Source organism: Pseudophryne corroboree, chromosome 8, assembly GCF_028390025.1.
Source record: "Pseudophryne corroboree isolate aPseCor3 chromosome 8, aPseCor3.hap2, whole genome shotgun sequence".
Taxonomy (NCBI): domain Eukaryota; kingdom Metazoa; phylum Chordata; class Amphibia; order Anura; family Myobatrachidae; genus Pseudophryne; species Pseudophryne corroboree.
Genome location: NC_086451.1, coordinates 99291387 through 99314371, shown reverse-complemented (window position 1 = coordinate 99314371; position 22985 = coordinate 99291387). Strand labels below are relative to the sequence as shown.

The 22985-nt window shown below is 46.0% G+C and overlaps 1 long non-coding RNA gene across 1 annotated transcript in view; it reads right to left on the bottom strand.

Moving 5' to 3' along the window:
• LOC134947528 (uncharacterized) overlaps positions 1-22985 on the bottom strand; it is a 158206-nt gene that overhangs the window by 20766 nt on the left and 114455 nt on the right. Inside the window, exon 3 of the long non-coding RNA XR_010182599.1 lies at positions 9710-9838. This is a non-coding gene — a long non-coding RNA (uncharacterized LOC134947528). The remainder of the gene's footprint in view (positions 1-9709; positions 9839-22985) is intronic.

The following is a 22985-nucleotide window of genomic DNA, read 5'->3' as shown; positions in this document are numbered from 1 at the left end:
CAGGGATTCCTGACGCAGAGATTATTTTGTCGCGCCCTGTTGTCTTGATCTTCTTGGCGTTCCAGGATTAACCGCATCTCCTGCTTTAGACCATGAATTTCATCACCCATACCTTGTTGGAAAGTGACCACTTCATCCATTTTAGACTCTAAGTGGTCTGTTCTGTCTCCAAGGTCGGTAACGTCAGCCTTAAGAGAGGCAATCGCCGTGTGTACCTCCGCCTGCACCGCCTGCACAGATTTCCTCGTCTCCTGAATTTTGCGGAAAAGCAGGTGTAGGTCTTTCCGGGTCAACGGGGAGTGGTCTGAGTCCTCCAAATCCAAAATATCAGGCAGCGAGGGAGCCCCCTGTCCCGGAAATTTAGACTCAGGTCCGCTTCGTGTTGCTTTTTGTTACTTCTGGGCATGATGGAACGTATGGGTAGAACAGCTTGGAAAGGTCACTGCATTACAAAGCTAGAAAAGTCCCGGTAGTAGGCAAACCATACTTTAATTATCATGACATAAATATCGGTGAGAGAAAGTCCCAAGACTCAGGGCATGTGCCAATGGATCACATTATAAGAAAAGTAATTTCACTCAGGCAGCTGAAATCAAACAAAAGCCACCAGCAGATGGAGCTCCAGCATCAGTTATCATAGGTGAAACAAGACAGCCGAGGCAAGGCAAAGATATAATAGGGGCACTCCCAGTATTGGAAAAATTATCCCAAGGGGTCCCCCCTAAACTCTATCACTGTAGCCCAGTGTGATTCGGCCCCCCGTTTTGAGAGAATTAAGGGATAGACACAGGCAGTGTCAGGACATAGAGATGTGCTATTGCAGGCACACATACGAATCCCCACCCCACATAACCACAGTAGTTTCCTTTCGGGGTATGTGAGGTAGGGCCCAGCAGGTGTCCCCGGCTCGTTGGGCGGAAACAGGCTGCAGTACTCACTCAGGCCATGGAGCCCGCTGGTCAGCTTCAGAGCCCCTCTCGGCGCACACTGAAGCTGCAGTCAAGGCGCGATGAGCAGAGTGGAGCCAGGCACGATGAGAGGCTTCCGTTCAGGCAGGTCAGAGTGGGTCACCCCCCAGTGTCCGCGGCGGGGTCCGGGTCCCAGCAGGAATTCAGCCCCCAGCTTCTGCAAGGCACGCAGGACCCAACCCGCAAGGAGGCAGGAGGCCCCCTCCGGCTCCGGGACCCGGCACACAAAGTGCAGGGTGGATCAGGGCAATATGCAGGGGGCAATGAGAGTCCAATAAGGGCTGGAAAAAGGGTCCACCACCTTTATCTTATAATTCTTGTACTCCTCTATTCCTCTAAATCCACCTCCTTCCTCCCCCCACTTCCAGTAGGTGTGATATCTAGGGAGATAAAGGTGCAGGGAAGGTGCAGCCATTCAGGAAGGATTCCGTGTCTGTGTGACAGGCAGAGGCAGTGTAGTGTAAGCGCAGCGCCGGAAGTGCGGTCCCGCGGCTCTCCCCGGCTGCGACCGCCGGATCCCGAGTACCGCTCTATGGGGCACCAACGACGGCACAGGGGGGTCCCAGCGAGTGATCCTTAGGCTCCGGAGTAGGTGAGGAGATGAGAGGGTCTCCCAATGATCACGTGAGGCGCCGGTGATTTCGCGCCCCACGGAGCTTCTCAGCGGGCCGGGAGTACAAATCCAGTCCGCGGCTCTGGCCCCCAGTGCAGGCCACAACCCGCAGAGACCGAGTAAACGGTCCCCCGGCTCCGCAGACAAACACCCGGGTACTCGGAGCCACAGGGAGGGTGGGGTGAGTATTAAGGGGCAATAATCTCCAGCGGCAGCCGATATAGAGATGTTAAGGAGCAGGAGCCCTGAACTCCTGCATCCAACTGCCTCTCCAGTCAGGCCACGCCCAAAAACAACACTTTTTTAATTTGTTAAAATATCCATTAAAACATTCCAAGCTGAGTGCTGATACATCAAAAAACATCCATATATTGTACAGATGTAAGAGACATCCGATGATCCTGTGTAATCAAATATTCATGGAGAAATTAGGAATTTGCACTCTGTTATTGGCTCATGTAGATACAGATCGGCTGATCTGCAAATTTACAACTGAACCTGAATAAGGCCCTTTAATCAGAATTGTGCCCTCGTTCAGGACCAGATACACAATCTATGAAACTTTATGACAAAAAAACCCCAATAGAATTGTGCTTCCCACAACATGGCATTACTCCTGTATCTTAAAGAATAATCATAAACAAATGGAAGATGCAACTTCTTCTTCACTCCCGCCCTTTCTATCTGTATCTTCAGGCCCCCACACATTAGCAATCATGAAAAAGCAATCCACAGATTCTGAGATTTCCCCCCCCCCAGATTTCAAGATTTCCCAATCCACCAATCTGCATTCTGCACCCATACATAACAAAAATTTTCAGTGATTTGCAGTTCATTTTCAGCAAATACAGATATGTCAACCTTGAAAGGCTACTCGGTTAAAGGAGCCCATACATCAGCAATCAATTGGGACAATCTGATGTTTTGCAGATGATTGTGCAAATAAATCTGCAATGTATGGGGCTCACAGATGACAGATTTCGGCCACAAATTGATTGGGTTTGTTAAATCAGGTTTTTTAACATGTTTAATTTCACAGATCAAGTGGGACTGTAGATTGTCCGATCTGGCTGGTTGGAACGGAAATCTGGTAATGGATTGAAGCAAATGACAATTGACCATTTGCTCCCATACACTGAAATACAGACAAAAATGGTCAATCAGGCAAATTGGTTAAATCCATTTGATTTAACCAATTTGTCTGAATGACTGTTTTGTCAGTTTTCCAGTATTTCAGAGCAAATGGTCAATTGTCATTGCTCCCATCCATTACCAGATTTTCGTTCCAACCAGCCAAATCGGACAATACATTTTTAGGTGTATGGGTAGCTTAACAATCAGCAGGTCTGCAGACTTTTTCTAGTAAACTGATGAAACTTTCAAGATTGGCAGATCTGTTTAACTGAAGATGATCTGTAAATCATTGAAATATATCTGTAATGTATAGGGGGAAAAAATCACAGGATCTGTGAAACAATAAATTGCGATTGCTGATATATGGGCCCCTTTAAGTAGAAACGGTCTGCAAATCTGCTGATTGTTACCATCAGGGCTATTTTTCGCCCGGAACGTTCCGAAAGACCTTTCCTGAAGGTATGGTGAGAAATGACGTCACCAGGAAAAAATCACAGGATCTGTGAAACAATAAATTGTGATTGCTGATATATGGGCCCCTTTAAGTAGAAACGGTCTGCAAATCTGCTGATTGTTACCATCAGGGCTATTTTTCGCCCGGAACATTCCTGAAAGACCTTTCCTGAAGGTATAGTGAGAAATGACGTCACCAGGAACGTCCTAGCCCAGTGGTTCCCAAACTTTTTTGAATCACGGCACCCTAGAGTATCAGTATTTTTTGCACGGCACCCCTAAGCCAATAGTTTCTTATTGAAAAATTTAGAAATAAATATTAAATTAAGTAAATTGTCTTTATATGTCATCCTTAGGGTACCTTATGTGGTGAGGGACAAGATTTGCTTCTGATTGTCAATATATTTTATGATTGGCAGCCATTAACACTGGTTTTGCTTTTTACATTGACCATGCAGAATTTGAATTGGTTCTGGACCACCAACCCAAGGCACCCCTCCAAGTGTCCCGAGGCACCCCAGGGTGCCACGGCACACAGTTTGGGAACCACTGTCCTAGCCACTGACGCCGAAAGTTTTTTTTAAATGTAGGCTGGTGAGTGCGGGGGTTGCATAGAACTAGCCCCCACAGCCCCTGTAGCAGCTTGGGAGCACCAGGGGCTGTAGGGGAGCCCGTTGTGTAAAAAAACCCCACCTAAAATGGCCACCGCGGAGCAGGAGACAGACGCTAGAGGTCAAGTAGGATCTCTAGCATGTCTCCTGCTCCATGGTGGTCATTTTGGGTTTGCTTTTTTTTAACACAGTGGGCTTTCTCGCAACCAACGATGCTCCCAAGCCACTACAGGCTCTATTTTTATGCAGCCCCCCACAGCCCCGGTGCTCTCTGTAGAGCAAGAAACCCCTAGGAAACAAACATGAGACCCCTGGCAGCGAGCAGTGAAACCCTTTGGCAACAAGCATGCCAAGCATGGCAGCTAGCATAAAACCCATGACAATTAGCAAGAAACACCTTGGCAGCGAACAGGGAAACCCCTTGGCAATGAGCATGAGCCTCTGGCAGCAAGCAGGGAAGCCCCTTGGCAACAAGCATGAGACCCCTGGCAGGGAACAGTGAAACTCCTTGGCAACGCGCACGAGACCCCTGGCAGCAAGCTGGGAAACCCCTTGGCAACGAGCAGGAAACCCATTGGCAACAAGCATAAGACCCCTGGCAGCAAGCAGGAAAACCCCTTTGCGATTAGCATGAAACCCCTTGGCAACAAGCATTAGACCCTTGGCAGCAAGCAGGGAACCCCCTGGCAACGAGCATGGAACCCAGAGCATGAAACCCCTGGCAACGAGCATTGATTCCTGGACAACGAGCATGAGACCCCTTACAATAAGCAGGTAATTTAAAAGTAATCAGAAGCCTTACTGTGGGGCATAATTTCTAAGGGGCATTATTGTGTTTCGGGCATAACTATGTGTGGCATAATGTGTAATGGGCATTACGGTGTGTGGCATATTGTGTAATGGGCATTATGGTGCGTCATTGTGTAATGGGCATTACGTTGTGTGGCATTTTGTGTAATGGGCATTACGATGTGTGGCATATTGTGTAATGGGCAATACGGTGTGGCATAATGTGTAATGGGCACTACGTTGTGTGGCGTAATGGGCATTACATTGTGTGGCATCATTTGTAATGGGCAATACGGTGTGTGGCATGTGTAATGGGTATTACGGTGTGTCATTGTGTAATGGACATTACGATGTGTGGCATATTGTTTAATGGGAATTATGGTGTGTGGCATAATGTGTAATGGGCATTATGGTGTGTGGCATATTGTGAAATAGGCATTATGGTGTGTGGCATAATGTGTAATGGTCATTATGGTGTGTCATTGTGTAATGGGCATTAAAGTGTGTGGCATAATCTGTAAAGGGCATTAGGGTGTGTGGCATATTGTGTAATGGGCAAAATGGTGTGTGGCATATTGTGTAATGGGCATTACGGTGTGTGGCATAATCTGTTTAGGGCATTACAGTGTGGCATATTGTGTAATGGGCATTATGGTATGTCACTGTGTAATGGCCATTACAGTCTGTGGCATATTGTGTAATGGGCAATACGGTGTATGGCATATTGTGTAATGGGCATTATGGTGTGTCATTGTGTAATGGGCATTAAAGTGTGTGGCATAATTTGTAAAGGGCATTACAGTGTGGCATATTGTGTAATGGGCATTATAGTATGTCATTGTGTAATGGGCATTACAGTGTGTGGCATATTGTGTAAGGGGCAATACGGTGTGTGGCATATTGTGTAATGGGCATTATGGTGTATCATTGTGTAATGGGCATTACGGTGTGTGGCATATTGTGTTATGGGCATTACGGTTACTGGATATTAACATGCATGAGGAGGAACAACTCTTACAGCAAATTTAAAAAGCTGCGGAAATGGGGGTCATCCTAGTGTTAGGGGATTTTAACTATCCTGATATAAATTGGAGTAACGATTCATGTGTAAAAGCTAGGAGCAGCAGGGTTCTAAACACATTAAAGGATCAATACTTATCTCAATTAGTCGAGGACCCAACTAGAGGTAATAATATTCTGGACCTAGTTATTACCAATGTGGACATTATATCAAACATTACAGTTGGGGAGACCTTGTGAAACAGTGATCACTATATGATCACATTCGACATCAGTTTCAAGAAACATAGCAATAAGGGATCAACCAAAACATTAAACTTTAGAAAAGCTAACTTCAATATGCTGAGACAGGCACTAAACGACATTGATTGGGAAGTTTTGTTTCATGGTATGGACACTTCGGAAATGTGGGTAGCTTTAAAAGGGTTGCTGGATAGCAATGGCCCTCATTCCGAGTCGTTCGCTCGTTCTTTTTTTTCGCATCGCAGTGAAAATCAGCTTAGAGCGCATGCGCAATGTTCGCACTGCGACTGCGCTAAGTAATTCTGCTATGAAGAAAGGATTTTTACTCACGGCTTTTTGTTCGCACCGGCGAATGTAGTGTGATTGACAGGAAATGGGTGTTACTGGGCGGAAACACGGCGTTTTATGGGCGTGTGGCTGAAAACGCTACCGTTTCCGGAAAAAACGCAGGAGTGGCCGGAGAAACGGGGGAGTGTCTGGGCGAACGCTGGGAGTGTTTGTGACGTCAAACCAGGAACGACAAGCACTGAACTGATCGCACAGGCAGAGTAAGTCTGGAGCTACTCTAAAACTGCTAAGTTTTTTTTGTTCGCAATATTGCGTAAACTTCGTTCGCACTTTTAAGATGCTAAGATACACTCCCAGTAGGCGTAGACTAAGCGTGTGTAACTCTGCTAAATTCGCCTTGCGACCGATCAACTCGGAATGAGGGCCAATATTCACAAATTCATTCCCATGGGCAGTAAACACAGGAGTACTAAACACAAACCAATGTGGCTTAATAAGGAGGTAAAAAAAGAAATGGCTAAAAAGAGGCAGGCTTTCAAAGCATTTAAATCAATTGGAGGGGAGGAGTCATTCCAGCATTATAAAGACTGCAATAAAAGATGCAAAAAAGTAATAAGAGCAGCTAAAATTGTAAACAAAAGGCAAATCACTATAGGGAGTAAAGCCAATCCTAAAAAGTTTTATAAATACATAAACAGTAAAAGACTAAAAAAGGAGAATGTAGGCCCATTAAAAGATGAACTGGGAGCCTTGACAAATGATGACAAAATAAAAGCGGATATACTGAACAATTATTTTTCATCAGTATTCACCAGGGAGGATCAGAAGGTGATAGTAGTGCATAACGACAGTGAAGGTAATGATTCTTGGCTAGATGCTTAAGTGAGGAAGTAGTCCTGGAGAGGCTAAGCAACATAAAGCTTAATAAATCACTGGGCCCAGATGGTTTTCACCTGAGGGTTATTATGGAGCTTAGGGCACAGCTAGCAAGACCCTTTACTTGATTTTCCATAGTTCAATTAGATCAGGTATGGTACAGAGGGATTGGCGTATAGCTGAGGTAGTGCCATTATTTAAAAAGGGATCTAAAAATCATCCTGGGAACTAAAGACCAGTAGGCATAACCTCTATAGTGTGTAAAATGAGGTTCAATATTGAAAAATGCAAAGTTATGCACTAACTTGCATCCTACTCACTTAATGGGGAAAATATAGGGGTAACATTAGTGGAAAAAACATTTGGGGGTGCTCATAGATAATAGGCTTAATAACAGTACACAATGTCAAAATGCAGCAAAGAAGGCAAGTAAAGTCCTTGCGTGCATAAAACGGGGTATTGAGACAAGGAACGAGAATGTAATCCTGCCTCTGTTTAAATCATTGGTACGCCCGCACCTGGAATACTGTGTTCAATTTTGGGCACCATATTATAAAAAAGATATCTGGGAGCTCGAAAGAGTTCAAAGGCGAGCTACTAAACTGATTAAAGGGTTAGAGACACTGGAGTATGAGGAAAGGCTTACTAGGTTAAATATGTATTCCCTTGAAAAGAGGAGACTAAGAGGCGACATTATTAATATCTTCAAATATGTAAAGGGTCAATACAAAGAGTTAGCAGGGAAGTTGTTTATTAATAGCACTCTGTATAAGACGCGTGGGCACTCACTGAGGCTAAAAGAGAGAAAATTCCGTACAAAACGTAGGAAAGGGTTCTTCACCGAAGGGGTAATAAGGATTTAGAACTCCCTGCCGGAGAAGGTAATAATGGTGGACTCTGTAAATGCATTTAAAAACGGATTGTACAGTTTTCTAGCTGCAAAAAGTATCCAAGGAAAATCTGTAATGGGCATTACGATGTGTAGCATATTGTGTAATGGGGATTATGGTGTGTGACGTAATCTGTAATGGGCATTACAATGTGTGGCATAATGTGTAATGGGCATTATGGTGTGTGGCATATTGTGTAATGGGCGATACGGTGTGACAAATTGTGTAATGAGCATTATGGTGTGTCATTGTGTAATGGGTATTACGGTGTGTGTGGTATATTGTGTAATGGGCATTACGGTGTCTGGCATAATCTGTAATGGGCATTATGGTATGTGGCATATTGTGTAATGGGCATTACCCTGTGTCGCATAGTGTGTAATGGGCGATATGGTGTGTGACAAACTGTGTAACTGTCATTATGGTGTGCCATTGTGTAATGGGCATTATGGTGTGGCATAATGTGTAATGGGCATTACGGTGTGTGGCATATTGTGTAATGGGCGATAAGGTGTGTGACAAATTGTGTAATGGGCATTTTGGTGTGTCATTGTGTAATGGGCATTACAGTGTGTTGCATAATGTGTAATGGGTATTACGGTGTGTGGCATATTGTATAAGGTGCATTACTATAAGGATGAAAAATTACAAATAATGTAAGGATCATGAATCAGGCATTCTATTTTTCCTGTGGTGGCCAATGTCTGGGTGTGCATTTTGCAAAACTGGGGTATAAGGTCGTCTTTTCCTGCAAGGCATGATTGCAGCAAGGCCACGCCCACAAGCATGCAAATTCTTTATTCTTACATAGAAAAAGGCTTTATTCTTACAGAGGTGCCCTGCACACTGTAGCTCCTCCTACATTGCCTCACAGCTCCGCCCACTGCTGCCCACCTCTGGGAGTTCCTGAACCTATTTTTTTTTACAAAAATAGCACTAGTTACCATACACTAGCAATCTACAGCCACAAATGATCTGTGAAATGCAACATGTTGGACAACATGATTAAACAATCCCAATTGATTTTTGGTGTTAATCTGCGAACCCTGGTGGTCATTCCGAGTTGTTCGCTTGTTATTTTTTTTCCGCAACGGAGCGATTAGTCGCTAATGCGCATGCGCAATGTCCGCAGTGCGACTGCGCCAAGTAAATTTTCTATTAAGTTAGGTATTTTACTCACGGCATTACGAGGTTTTTTCTTCGTCCTGGTGATCGTAGTGTGATTGACAGGAAGTGGGTGTTTCTGGGCGGAAACTGTCCATTTTATGGGTGTGTGCGAAAAAACGTTGCCGTTTCTGGGAAAAACGCAGGAGTGTCTGAAGAAACGGGGGAGTGTCTGGGTGAACGCTGGGTGTGTTTGTGACGTCAAACCAGGAACGAAACTGACTGAACTGATCGCAGTGGCAGAGTAAGTCTCGAGCTACTCAGAAACTGCTAAGAACTGTCTATTCGCAAATCTGCTAATCTTTCGTTCGCAAATCTACTATGCTAACATTCACTCCCAGTAGGCGGCGGCTTAGCGTGTGCAAAGCTGCTAAAAGCAGCTTGCGAGCGAACAACTCGGAATGAGGGCCCCTATACATTGCAGATTTATTCTTACAATCATCTGCAAATTGGCAAATTGCCCCAATTGATTGCTAATGTTTGGGGCCTTTACTGTGTCTTCCTTAGCGTGACCCTGCTCTAAAATGGTTTACAACTGACACTTCTTTTTCAACTGTGTTGTTTTATTGAACGCTGATTGTAGCCAACCAGCCAATCAAAATAAAGGATTAAAATGTGAAAACAGAAAAAAATTAACCATGCAGGGAAAGCGATTATCACCTTTTCATGATCAGGGTCAGGATAGTTGCAGATTTGATCCGGAAAAATGGATCTGACCAAAGCCTTCACTTGTACTGGGTACACATAGGTTGGGAATGGAGTGTATTCAAGTCCTATTCCAGATGTCCACTAGCAACACAAAGGTCAGATTATTAGTAATATTCAACAACAATATCGCAGTTATGAATACAATACTGGTGCCTGTGTAATACACTTGTGTTTTTTATGATAAATGGAAATAATTCCTCAGGACTACATAGAAATAACCAGTCATAGGGGGTAATTCCAAGTTGATCGCAGCAGGAAATTTTTTAGCAGTTGGGCAAAACCATGTACACTGCAGGGGGGGCAGATATAACATGTGCAGAGAGAGTTAGATTTGGGTGGGTTATTTTGTTTCTGTGCAGGGTAAATACTGGCTGCTTTATTTTTACACTGCAATTTAGATTGCAGATTGAACTCACCACACCCAAATCTATCTCTCTCTGCACAAGTTATATCTGCCCCCCCTGCACTGCACATGGTTTTGCCCAACTGCTAAAAATTTTCCTGCTGCGATCAACTTGGAATTACCCCCATTAACTGGTTTATCAGCACAACTCCATTTACTTGGGAACTCGTATCATTGTTTTTCCTGCCTTCTCCATGGATAATGGAAAACATTGCAATCTATTACGATCTTTCTCATTCAGGTCACAACACTGTACTGAGCATGTATATGTATATGTATGTGAGTGTGTGTATATGTGTATATATATATATATATATATACACAACATGCATACCAAAGAACCCGGCACTCACTGTGGGGAATTCCAGTTAAGGGCTGCAGTGCCTTCCATCAGTCCTCGAAAGACCTGGATACAAGCAGCGGTAATGGCGGCACTCCACAGACTTCAGACCAATTTAAAACAGCTTTTACTTTATTGCGTCCTACGCCGTTTCGGGTAACAACCCGTCGTCAGGGACAATCATACACTAACTAACAAACATTTCCAACCAATACATACCTCACCAAACAATCAATACATCACCGCAGCTCACCTGCCCCACGGCGCCGCTAATGCCCAGCCGTTGTCTCAATACTCAAGGCGCCGGTGTTTTGGTGAGGTATATATTGGTTGTAAATGTTTGTTAGTTTGTGTATGATTGTCCCTGACGACTGTTTGTTACCCGAAACGGCGTAGGACGCAATAACGTAAAAGCTGTTTTAAAATGGTCTGAAGTCTGTGGAGTGCCGCCATTACCGCTGCTTATATATACATACATATATATAGAGAGAGAGAGAGAGAGATAGAGAGAGAGATAGGTCAACGGTTATCTTGGCTTCTTTGATGCACCTAGGCACACCATGGTTTATTTACATAAACCCTTCATCTGTAGTTCTCAGCTGCAATACAATACAGAGAACAATACAGCAGGGGATTAAGTCCGACTGCCCAGTCTCAGTTAATCCTATTAAAGGCCAAGATAAACATGGATTTATCTGTATACTACACACATTTTTCTTTTTTTTCTATTAAAGTGGCCTGCAAAGAGGTCCAGGGCCCTCATTCCGAGTTGTTCGCTCGATAGCTGCTTTTAGCAGCATTGCAAATGCTAGGCCGCCGCCCTCTGGGAGTGTAATTTAGTTTAGCAGAATAGTGAACGAAAGATTAGCAGAACTGCTACTAAATAATTTCCTGCAGTTTCTGAGTAGCTCCGGACCTACTCCTAGACTGCGATCACCTCAGTCCGTTTAGTTCCTGGTTTGACGTCACAAACACACCCTGCGTTCGGCCAGCCACTCCCCCTATTTCTCCAGCCACTCCTGCGTTTTTCCCTGGCACGCCTGCGTTTTTTAGCACTCTCCCGGAAAACGCTCTGTTACCTCCCAGAAACGCCCCTTTCCTGTCAATCACTCCCCGATCAGCAGTGCGACTGGAAAGCGCCGCACAAACACCAGCAAATCTACTAAGTTTTGTGTTAATGTGCGTACCATGCACATTTCCCACCTAATCGCTGCGTTGCGAAAAACGGCAACGAGCGAACAACTCGGAATGACCACCCATAAACGATAAATTGCACAAAAACATGGAAGATCAGTAACCATATAAGTAACATCAATAGTTCACATATATATTATATGGTAGTCTCATCCAATTTTTAATGTACAGTATAATGGAGTACAGAGAAGAAAAAAGGATACAAAATATAGGGAAACTGACCATGTATATTGCTCTGCTGACTATAGGGGTTATTCAGGTCACATCGTTAAACAATGCAACCACAATAACCCCGGCTGCAGCGGCAGTGCACACACACAGGTCCCGTCCTGAGCGCGCACTAGCAGCCAATGCGATCTAATCAGATTGGCTGCAAACGCCTCTGCCTGAGTGATAGGCAGAAGCATTTGGGCAGTCGAAAATGGGGGTGGGTCGATGGTGTTTCGGGGCAGCTGCATGATGTCACACGCAGCCACTAGCTACGGCTGCAGGGGGTGGTCAACAGGTGATGCAATTTAGCAGAACCTGAAATCTGTACTGAATAACCCTCTGTCAAAGTCGAAAAATATTACAGAACACACATCACGTACAAACTGCACACACATGCCCACTGCGCGTGCACTTGTTCTGCAGTGCGTGCACATGTACGCACTTTGCGTATGGTCGCTCCCGCGGTCCTGCGCATCGGCGCGTGGTATGGGTATTTACGGCAGAGTTTGTGTACGCATGGAGGGCCATCAGAACACATTACATATTTAATCCAAATAGTGCACAATGTACACATAGTCTCCTTGCACCACATCAGAAAGTTATAGCTGTTTAAATGGTTGCAGAACAAAGGGATTCACCTTTACAGGATAAGAGGGGACAGAATAAGGTTATAAGGTGATATTTGTGAGACCACCCACAAGAGCAGTTGAGAAAGCAGAGCTGGATTAAGGCTTCAGGGGGCCCGGGGTACTTAAGACGGGGGGCCCTAAGATCTAACTTTGATTTTACTTTGCTGGCAGGCTGCTGTCACAGATATAATAGGAGAGCTAGAGTCCACACAAACCCCCTCACTCCACAATCTTCCTCCTAGTGCCCTGCAGCCTGCCAATGACTGAGCCGCAGGCTACTGCTTCACGGATTATTGGACAGCTGAGCCGTCGCTCAGCTGTCCTGCCTATAGCCCCTTACAACCCAACCCGCTATTGGACAGCTTCTATTGCTGCCCAGGCTCAGCAGCCCTGCGTGGCGTGCACAGCACATTACATTAGGGTGTGCACAACGGGAAAAAAAAATTCTAGCTCCGTGGGCAGTACAGATGGCGTAATGGTTAGCATTACTGCTTCACAGCAGTTGTCGTTGTCAGTGGTTCAATTCCCACCATGGACCTAACTGTGTAGTTTGTATATTCTTCTCATACTTGTGTAGGTTTCCTCCAGGTGCTCCAGATTCCTCCAACAATCCAAAAATATACTGATAGGTTAATTTTAATTGGCTCCCAACAATATTAACCCTAGCGTGAATGTGTGTGCGTGTACACGTGGTAGGGAATATAGATTGTAAGCTCCACTGGGGCAGGGACTGATGTGAATGGGTAAATATTCTCTGTAAAGCGCTGCGGAATATATGTGCACTATATAAATAACTGGTAATAAATAATAATAAATAAAACCAGTCAGGGTGAGAGTCTAGCATCACCTATAAATATATGTATGAGAGAGAGAGAAGAAAAGGGGCTCTCACCAGATTAAATTGCACACAGAAAGACTGTTGGTTTATTGCTTATATATCCAGCAAATAGTAGCAATCCTCAACGTTTCGGTCCAATCAGGACCGTCCTCAGGAGGTACAACAATTCAATACAGCATATAGGGGGTGATTCCGAGTTGTTTGCTCGCTAGCTGCTTTTAGCAGCATTGCACACGCTAGGCCGCCGCCCTCTGGGAGTGTATTTTAGCTTAGCAGAATAGTGAACGAAAGATTAGCAGAATTGCGAATAGAAATTTCTTAGCAGTTTCTGAGTAGCTCCAGACTTACTCCTACACTGCGATCAGCTCAGGCCGTTTCGTTCCTGGTTTGACGTCACACACACTCCCAGCCACTCCCCCTTTTCTCCAGACACTCCCGCGTTTTTCCCTGACACGCCTGCGTTTTTCCGCACACTCCCAGAAAACGGCCAGTTCCGCCCAGAAACACCCCTTTCCTGTCAATCACTTTCCGGTCACTTCAATGATGAAAAGTCTTTGTTCGGACGTGAGTAAATCTACTAAGTTTTGTGCTAAAATACTTAGCGCATGCGCACTGCGTACCATGCGCATGCGCATTTTAGCCTTAATCGCTCCGTTGCGAAAATCGGCAATGAGCGAACAACTCGGAATGACCCCCATAGTCCATAGGGATCAAGCCACAAACTAGATCCTGTCTAATAGGCCCTTATATACCCCACAATCAATCAAAGTTTGGGGCCAAAATGTGGACCAATGTCTACCCTGGAACACACATGGCGTCATTTCCGGATCTATATAAATAACTCTATGGGGGAGATGTACTAAGCAGTGAAAAAAGTGGAGCAGTGACCTAGTGGAGAAGTTGCCCATGGCTGCCCCTTTATACCTACTACATCAGATAAATCAGCCACCTGTCTGCTATAACTGCATACAGAGAATCGCTCAGCATTAACCAAAAGAGAGTCACATTAGATAAGGTTAAAATCTATATTAGAGCACACGCCAGGAGTACTGCTCCATAGATTACCCATCAGCGCCGAATATGCAGTGACGTTGCTTCAGCATCGCTGGGACACAGACATCACTTGAGAACTCCATACAGCATTTGGGGAGCGCACCCCTGGCATCAGGAAGCACAGAAATTGTGGAGGCTAATGTACATATAATTTCTATAATGTATAAATATGTCATAATAAGTCAATACATTTTTAGGAGGGTGATATGATTATAAAAAAACATCCATATTTTAACATATTGAACAGATCAGATATATGTCTGTATATGTATGTGTTGGCTGTCAGCACTGCACTACTGGAGGGTCTACCACGTGTTCTAAATTGGTTAGACATTATACCCATTTGAATTGCCTTCACTCCTGAGTCTCTGAGTGTCAGGTTCAAGCTGCTGACCGACGAGGTTCCTTATGCTTGTGAACCAGTTAGATTCTATACACATATGAATCTTCCCCATATTCGAATATCTGAATGTCAGACTCAAGCTGATGATATATGAGGTATGGTCCTCGCTGTATCAATCAAGTCCCATTGAAATATTGAAACGTTGTTCATACATCTTTGAATGACCTTTTATGTGCTGACAATATGTTCTGAAATGAAGAGATTTTACCCCTGATGAAGTCTTGGAACAAGACGAAACGCGTTGGGTTATTTATCTATCTATTATCTGATGTTACCTCCGAATCTACAATAAGGAGAAGGAGGAAATTGTAGTGATATATCTACGCTTTTTCCTCATCACTACAAACTGATTGTTCAAATTGTGCGACAAATGTAAATGTATCAACTCTGTATACTTATGAACATTTGTGTCGGGTTTATATGTTGTTTTAATAAATTTTTATGTTAGTATTTGTTATCTGACGTAATTTATCCGGAGAGTACTGTAAGGGTCCGTTTTTAGGTAGGGCGTTGATATAACTCCTTTGGCGCCATCTACTCTATTTCGTTTCATATATATATATATATATATATATATGTGTGTATGTGTGTGTATATAGATAAATATGTATCTATAGATAGATAGATAGATAGATAGATAGATAGATAGATAGATAGATAGATAGATATGCGGTTAAAATCCTGACAGTCAGGATCCCGGTGCACAAGATACCCGCAATGGAATCCCAACAGACGACTGAATCCTGAATGGGAACAGAATACTGATGCCGGAATCCTGACCCTTGGGATCCTGAATGTCCAAACAGTTGGGCAGGTAAGTACGCCGGGGATGGGAAGGGGTTAGGTTTACTCGACCACCCAGGGAATTCGGGTTAGGGTGCAGGAGGGAAGGTTAGGTTTAGGTTGCGGGGAGGGTTAGGCTGCGGTGGGGGGACGACACACAGTTAGTTTTAGGGTGCGGAGAAGGGGGTTCAGGTTTAGGCAACACCCGACACCCGGGGAGGTTAGGGTTGGGCAGCGAGGGTACAAGGGTTAGGGTTAGGCACATAAAAGGGAGGGTTAGGATAGGGTTAGAAGAACACTTACTGGCTCTTGCCGGGATTTCAACTGTCGGGATGCTTCTGATAACCAGCATCCAACACTATATATATATATATATATTTCTCTGACGTCCTAGTGGATGCTGGGAACTCCGTAAGGACCATGGGGAATAGACGGGCTCCGCAGGAGACTGGGCACTCTAAAAGAAAGATTAGGTACTATATCTGGTGTGCACTGGCTCCTCCCTCTATGCCCCTCCTCCAGACCTCAGTTAGAATCTGTGCCCGGCCAGAGCTGGATGCACCTAGTGGGCTCTCCTGAGCTTGCTAGAAAAGAAAGTATTTGTTAGGTTTTTAATTTTCAGTGAGATCTGCTGGCAACAGACTCACTGCTACGTGGGACTGAGGGGAGAGAAGCAAACCTACCTGCTTGCAGCTAGCTTGTGCTTCTTAGGCTACTGGACACCATTAGCTCCAGAGGGTTCGAACACAGGGCCTGACCTCGATCGTCCGTTCCCGGAGCCGCGCCGCCGTCCCCCTTGCAGAGCCAGAAGACAGAAGAGAACGACGAAAATGGCGGCTGAAGACTCCTGTCTTCATTAATGTAGCGCACAGCACTGCAGCTGTGCGCCATTGCTCCCACAGCACACCACACACTCCGGTCACTGTAGGGTGCAGGGCGCTGGGGGAGGGGCGCCCTGGGCAGCAATTATAATACCTTTTGGCACAAATTATACACATAATACAGTCTGGCACTGTATATGTGTGCAAACCCCCGCCATTAAGTCACACAAAACGCGGGACAGAAGCCCGCCGCTGAGGGGGCGGGGCCTTCTTCCTCAGCACACCAGCGCCATTTTCCCTTCACAGCTCCGCTGGAAGCAGCTCCCCAGGCTCTCCCCTGCAGTATCTGGATACAAGAAGGGTAAAAAAGAGAGGGGGGGCACTTAAATTTAGGCGCAAATAAGATAAGTAAGCAGCTATTGGGAAAAATCACTTATTATAGTGTACATCCCTGTGTTATATAGCGCTGTGGTGTGTGCTGGCATACTCTCTCTCTGTCTCCCCAAAGGACTTTGTGGGGTCCTGTCCTCAGTCAGAGCATTCCCGGTGTGTCGGTACGGCTGTGTCGACATGTTTGATGAGGAGGGTTACGTGGAGGCGGAGCAGGGGCAGATTAGTGTGGTGTCGCCCCCGACGGGGCCGACACCTGATTGGATGGATATGTGGAAGGTCTTAACCGACAGTGTCAACTCCTTACATAAAAGGTTCAATGACGCAGCAGCCTTGGGACAGCCGGGGTCTCAGCCCGCGCCTGCCCAGGCGACTCAGAGGCCGTCAGGGGCTCATAAACGCCCTCTGGCTCAGATGGTAGACACAGATGTCGACACGGAGTCTGACTCCACTGTAGATGAGGATGAGACAAATGTACAGTCTACAAAGGCCATCCGATGCATGATTACTGCAATGAAAGATGTATTGCACATTTCTGACGTTAACCTGGTTACCACCAAGAGGGGTATTATGTTTGGGGAGAAAAAGCAGCCAGTGACTTTTCCCCCATCTGATGAATTAAATGATTTGTGTGAAGAAGCGTGGAGTTACCCTGATAAGAAACTAGTGATTTCTAAGAGGTTACTGATGGCGTACCCTTTCCCGCCAACGGATAGGTTACGTTGGGAAACATCCCCTAGGGTGGACAAGGCGCTCACACGCTTATCTAAAAGGGTGGCACTGCCGTCTCAGGATACGGCCGCCCTAAAGGAGCCTGCGGATAGAAAGCAGGAAGCTATCCTGAAGTCTGTGTATACACACTCTGGTACTCTACTGAGACCTGCTATTGCTTCAGCCTGGATGTGTAGTGCTGCAGCAGCATGGACTGATACCCTGTCAGACAACATTGATTCCCTCGACAGGGATACTATTTTGCTAACCATGGAACATATAAAAGACGTCGTCTTATATATGCGGGATGCCCAGAGGGACATTTGCCTGCTGGCATCTAGAATTAATGCAATGTCCGTTTCTGCCAGGAGAGTATTATGGACTCGGCAGTGGACAGGTGATGCTGATTCTAAAAAACACATGGAGGTTTTGCCTTATAAGGGTGAGGAATTGTTTGGGGACGGTCTCTCGGACCTCGTATCCACAGCAACAGCTGGGAAGTCGACTTTTTTACCTCAGGTTCCCTCACAGCCTAAGAAAGCACCGTATTATCAAATGCAGTCCTTTCGGCCTCAGAAAGGCAAGCGGGTCAGAGGCGCATTCTTTCTGGCCAGAGGCAGGGGTAGAGGAAAGAAGCTGCACCAGGCAGCCAGTTTAAAGGAACAAAAATCCTCCCCTGCTTCCACTAAGTCCACCGCATGACGTTGGGGCTCCACTGGCGGAGCCAGGTGCGGTGGGGGCGCGTCTCCGAAACTTCAGCAACCAGTGGGTTCGCTCACAAGTGGATCTCTGGGCTGTACAAATTGTATCTCAGGGATACAAGCTGGAGTTCGAGGCGACTCCCCCTCGCCGTTACCTCAAATCAGCCTTGCCAGCTCCTCCCAGGGAAAAGGAGATAGTACTGCGGCAATTCACAAGCTATACCTCCAGCAGGTGATAATCAAGGTCCCCCTCCTTCAACAGGGAAGGGGTTACTATTCCACAATGTTTGTGGTACCGAAACCGGACGGTTCGGTGAGACCCATTCTAAATTTAAAATCCTTGAACACTTATATAAAGAAGTTCAAGTTCAAAATGGAATCGCTCAGGGCGGTTATTGCAAGCCTGGAAGAGGGGGATTTTATGGTGTCGCTGGACATCAAGGATGCTTACTTGCATGTCCCCATTTATCCACCTCACCAGGAGTACCTCAGGTTTGTGGTACAGAACTGTCATTACCAATTCCAGACGTTGCCGTTTGTTCTCTCCACGGCTCCGAGAATATTTACCAAGGTAATGGCCGAAATGATGATACTCCTTCGAAGAAAGGGAGTTATAATTATCCCGTACTTGGACGATCTCCTCATAAAGACGAGGTCCAAAGAGCAGTTGTTGGTCAGTGTAGCACTCTCCCAGGAAGTGTTGCAACAGCACGGCTGGATTCTGAATATCCCAAAGTCGCAGCTGATTCCTACGACGCGTCTGCTTTTCCTGGGAATGATTCTGGACACAGAACAGAAGAAGGTGTTTCTCCCGGAGGAGAAGGCCCAGGAATTGTCATCTCTGGTCAGGGACCTCCTGAAACCAAAACAGGTGTCGGTGCATCACTGCACGCGAGTCCTGGGAAAGATGGTGGCTTCTTACGAAGCAATTCCCTTCGGCAGGTTCCATGCAAGGATACAACGCCCTGATTCAAGCAGAGCCCCTGCTTCAAAACCAATCAGTACTGATTCAGTCAGACAACATCACGGCGGTCGCCCATGTAAACCGCCAGGGCGGCACAAGAAGCAGGATGGCAATGGCAGAAGCCACAAGGATTCTTCGATGGGCGGAGAATCACGTGCTAGCACTGTCAGCAGTGTTCATTCCGGGAGTGGACAACTGGGAAGCAGACTTCCTCAGCAGGCACGACCTCCACCCGGGAGAGTGGGGACTTCATCAAGAAGTCTTCACACAGATTGTAAATCGTTGGGAACTGCCACAGGTGGACATGATGGTGTCCCGCCTCAACAAAAAGCTAAAAAAATATTGCGCCAGGTCACGGGACCCTCAGGCGATAGCTGTGGACGCACTAGTGACACCGTGGGTGTACCAGTCGGTTTATGTGTTCCCTCCTCTTCCTCTCATACCCAAGGTACTGAGGATAGTAAGAAAGAGAGGAGTAAGAACTATACTCATCGTTCCGGATTGGCCAAGAAGAACTTGGTACCCAGAACTACAAGAAATGATCTCAGAGGACCCATGGCCACTGCCTCTCAGACAGGACCTGTTACAGCAGGGGCCCTGTCTGTTCCAAGACTTACCGCGGCTGCGTTTGACGGCATGGCGGTTGAATCGCCGGATCCTAACGGAAAAGGGCATTCCGGATGAAGTGATTTCTACGCTGATAAAAGCTAGGAAGGATGTGACAGCAAAGCATTATCACCGCATATGGCAGAAATATGTTGCTTGGTGTGAGGCCAGGAAGGCCCCAACAGAGGACTTCCATCTGGGTCGATTTCTGCACTTCCTACAGTCAGGGGTGACTATGGGCCTAAAATGGGGGTCCATAAAGGTCCAGATTTCGGCCCTATCTATTTTCTTTCAAAAAGAACTGGCTTCACTGCCTGAAGTTCAGACGTTTGTTAAGGGAGTGCTGCATATTCAGCCCCCTTTTGTGCCTCAAGTGGCACCTTGGGATCTTAACGTTGTGTTGGATTTCCTGAAATCACACTGGTTTGAGCCACTTAAGACCGTGGAGCTAAAGTATCTCACATGGAAGGTAGTCATGCTGTTGGCCTTAGCTTCAGCTAGGCATGTGTCAGAATTGGCGGCTTTGTCATGTAAAAGCCCATATCTGATCTTTCATATGGACAGGGCAGAGTTGAGGACTCGTCCCCAATTTCTCCCTAAGGTGGTATCAGCGTTTCATTTGAACCAGCCTATTGTGGTGCCTGCGGCTACTCGGGACTTGGAGGACTCCAGGTTACTTGATGTAGTCAGGGCTTTGAAAATCTATGTAGCCAGGACGGCTGGAGTCAGGAAAACTGACTCGCTGTTTATCCTGCATGCACCCAACAAACTGGGTGCTCCGACTTCAAAGCAAACTATTGCGCGCTGGATCTGTAACACGATTCAGCAAGCTTATTCTGTGGCAGGGTTACCGCATCCTAAATCAGTAAAAGCCCATTCCACAAGGAAGGTGGGCTCTTCTTGGGCGGCTGCCCGAGGGGTCTCGGCTTTACAGCTTTGCCGAGCTGCTACTTGGTCGGGTTCAAACACATTTGCTAAGTTCTACAAGTTTGATACCCTGGCTGAGGAGGACCTTGCCTTTGCTCATTCGGTGCTGCAGAGTCATCCGCACTCTCCCGCCCGTTTGGGAGCTTTGGTATAATCCCCATGGTCCTTACGGAGTTCCCAGCATCCACTAGGACGTCAGAGAAAATAAGAATTTACTCACCGGTAATTCTATTTCTCGTAGTCCGTAGTGGATGCTGGGCGCCCGTCCCAAGTGCGGACTCTCTGCAATACATGTATATAGTTATTGCTTAACTAAAGGGTTATTGTTATGAGCCATATGTTACTGAGGCTCAGTTGTTGTTCATACTGTTAACTGGGTATGGTTATCACAAGTTGTACAGTGTGATTGGTGTGGCTGAATGAGTCTTACCCTGGATTCCAAATCCTTTCCTTGATGTGTCAGCTCTTCCGGGCACAGTTTCCTTAACTGAGGTCTGGAGGAGGGGCATAGAGGGAGGAGCCAGTGCACACCAGATAGTACCTAATCTTTCTTTTAGTGCCCAGTCTCCTGCGGAGCCCGTCTATTCCCCATGGTCCTTACGGAGTTCCCAGCATCCACTACGGACTACGAGAAATAGAATTACCAGTGAGTAAATTCTTATTTTATATATATATATATATATATATATATATATATAAAAAGCTTTTTAATACTGTATTTGTTAAAATAATTATGTTTTTCTAATCATATCACCCTCCTAAAAATGTACTTAATTATTTTAATTATACTCCTCCTGCCTGGCCCCCTCCCCTCCTTTCCCTTGCAGACTGCAGCAGGTTACTTACATTACAGAAGTCACGCTGAGACAGTACTTCTGACAGGCTGACAGCTACTGCCCAATGCCCTGCAGAGGCCACGCCATTATTAAAAGTAAATAGACTGCACAAGAAGAGCAACATGCTCCTCCACCTCCTCATGGCGTGGCACAGAGACAGAGAGCGCGGGCAAGGCGGGAGACGAGACGATAGCGCGTCACATCGGAGCAGACATAGGAAGACGCTGCGAGGCGGAGCCAGGAGGTTGAGCTGCGGCCGGCCATGATTAACCCAATTAGTCACTGCAGGTGTGTGTGACGGGGGCCGGGGCCGGTGTTTTGCTGATGCAGAGGAGAACCGGGACAGCCGGCGCCCAGCTGCCGCAAGTGGCAGTAAAGTGGGGAGCCGGGAACACAGGACAGCAGATCGGATCAGAGATCCGATCTCTGGTGGGTGGTGGTGCTGCGGGGGGCCCTTTTGAAAAGGGGGGCCCGGGGTACTTACCCCCGGGGCCCCCCTCTTAATCCGGCTCTGTGAGAAAGACATCGCATACCTTTTCAAATCAACCTATGACCTCTCCTGTACTGTAAAAGTGCATCCCTGTGTCCAATGGACAAAGGGATTACAGTATCCATTGTATTGCTTTTGGAAGACTTGTATAAATAAAGCCTGCTGCAGGCCGGCCACACACAAGACTCACAATGTTATCTATTTGATTACGGAGGACTGGACCAGGAAGCGCACGCGAATATTCTCACGTATGTACATTGACTGTAGCCATTATTCTGTTATATATATTGTCTTGTATTGTAGTGTATAATTTGTATTGTAAACCCCCTTTCACAAATAATCCACTGTGGTGTCGGAACCCAGCGGTAAAATCACAATTGGTGTCGTGTGCTCATTGCCCTGCTAAGGTTTAAAGTGTATTATTACTATTATTGCATAGCATTGATGTAGAAGGTTTAAAGTGTATCTCTGGGTATGTATGCGCTGTGAGTACTTTGTACCGTCAGCGCGGCGTGTGTACGCAAAGTCCGTACACTACGGAACCCTTTTACGCTAATAGCGTAAAAGCTGCGTAGTGTGAATTAAGTATAGCGGCCACAGCGGCTAAAGGTTTAAAGTGTATTTAAGGTGTGTTTAAGGTATAGCTTTCATTCCTGTAAAGATAATCAGCTTTATCAATTGGGGGCATCGTCCGATTTTCCACATTTTTACTGCTTAACAGGTCACAAGCAGACATAATCTATCAGCATAAGGGTGGACAGAAGGTATCCTACGTATCCTTTTCTTGGTCGGTGGATACACTGAAAACCCTACTTAATTGCTGATTAGATGGTGTCTGCTCTGTATGGTTTGTAGGGATGCTGGTAAGAACTCGTAAGGTAAGCAGGAAAAAAGCTATTTAAAATCTGTGAATTTATTTTTGGCGCCAA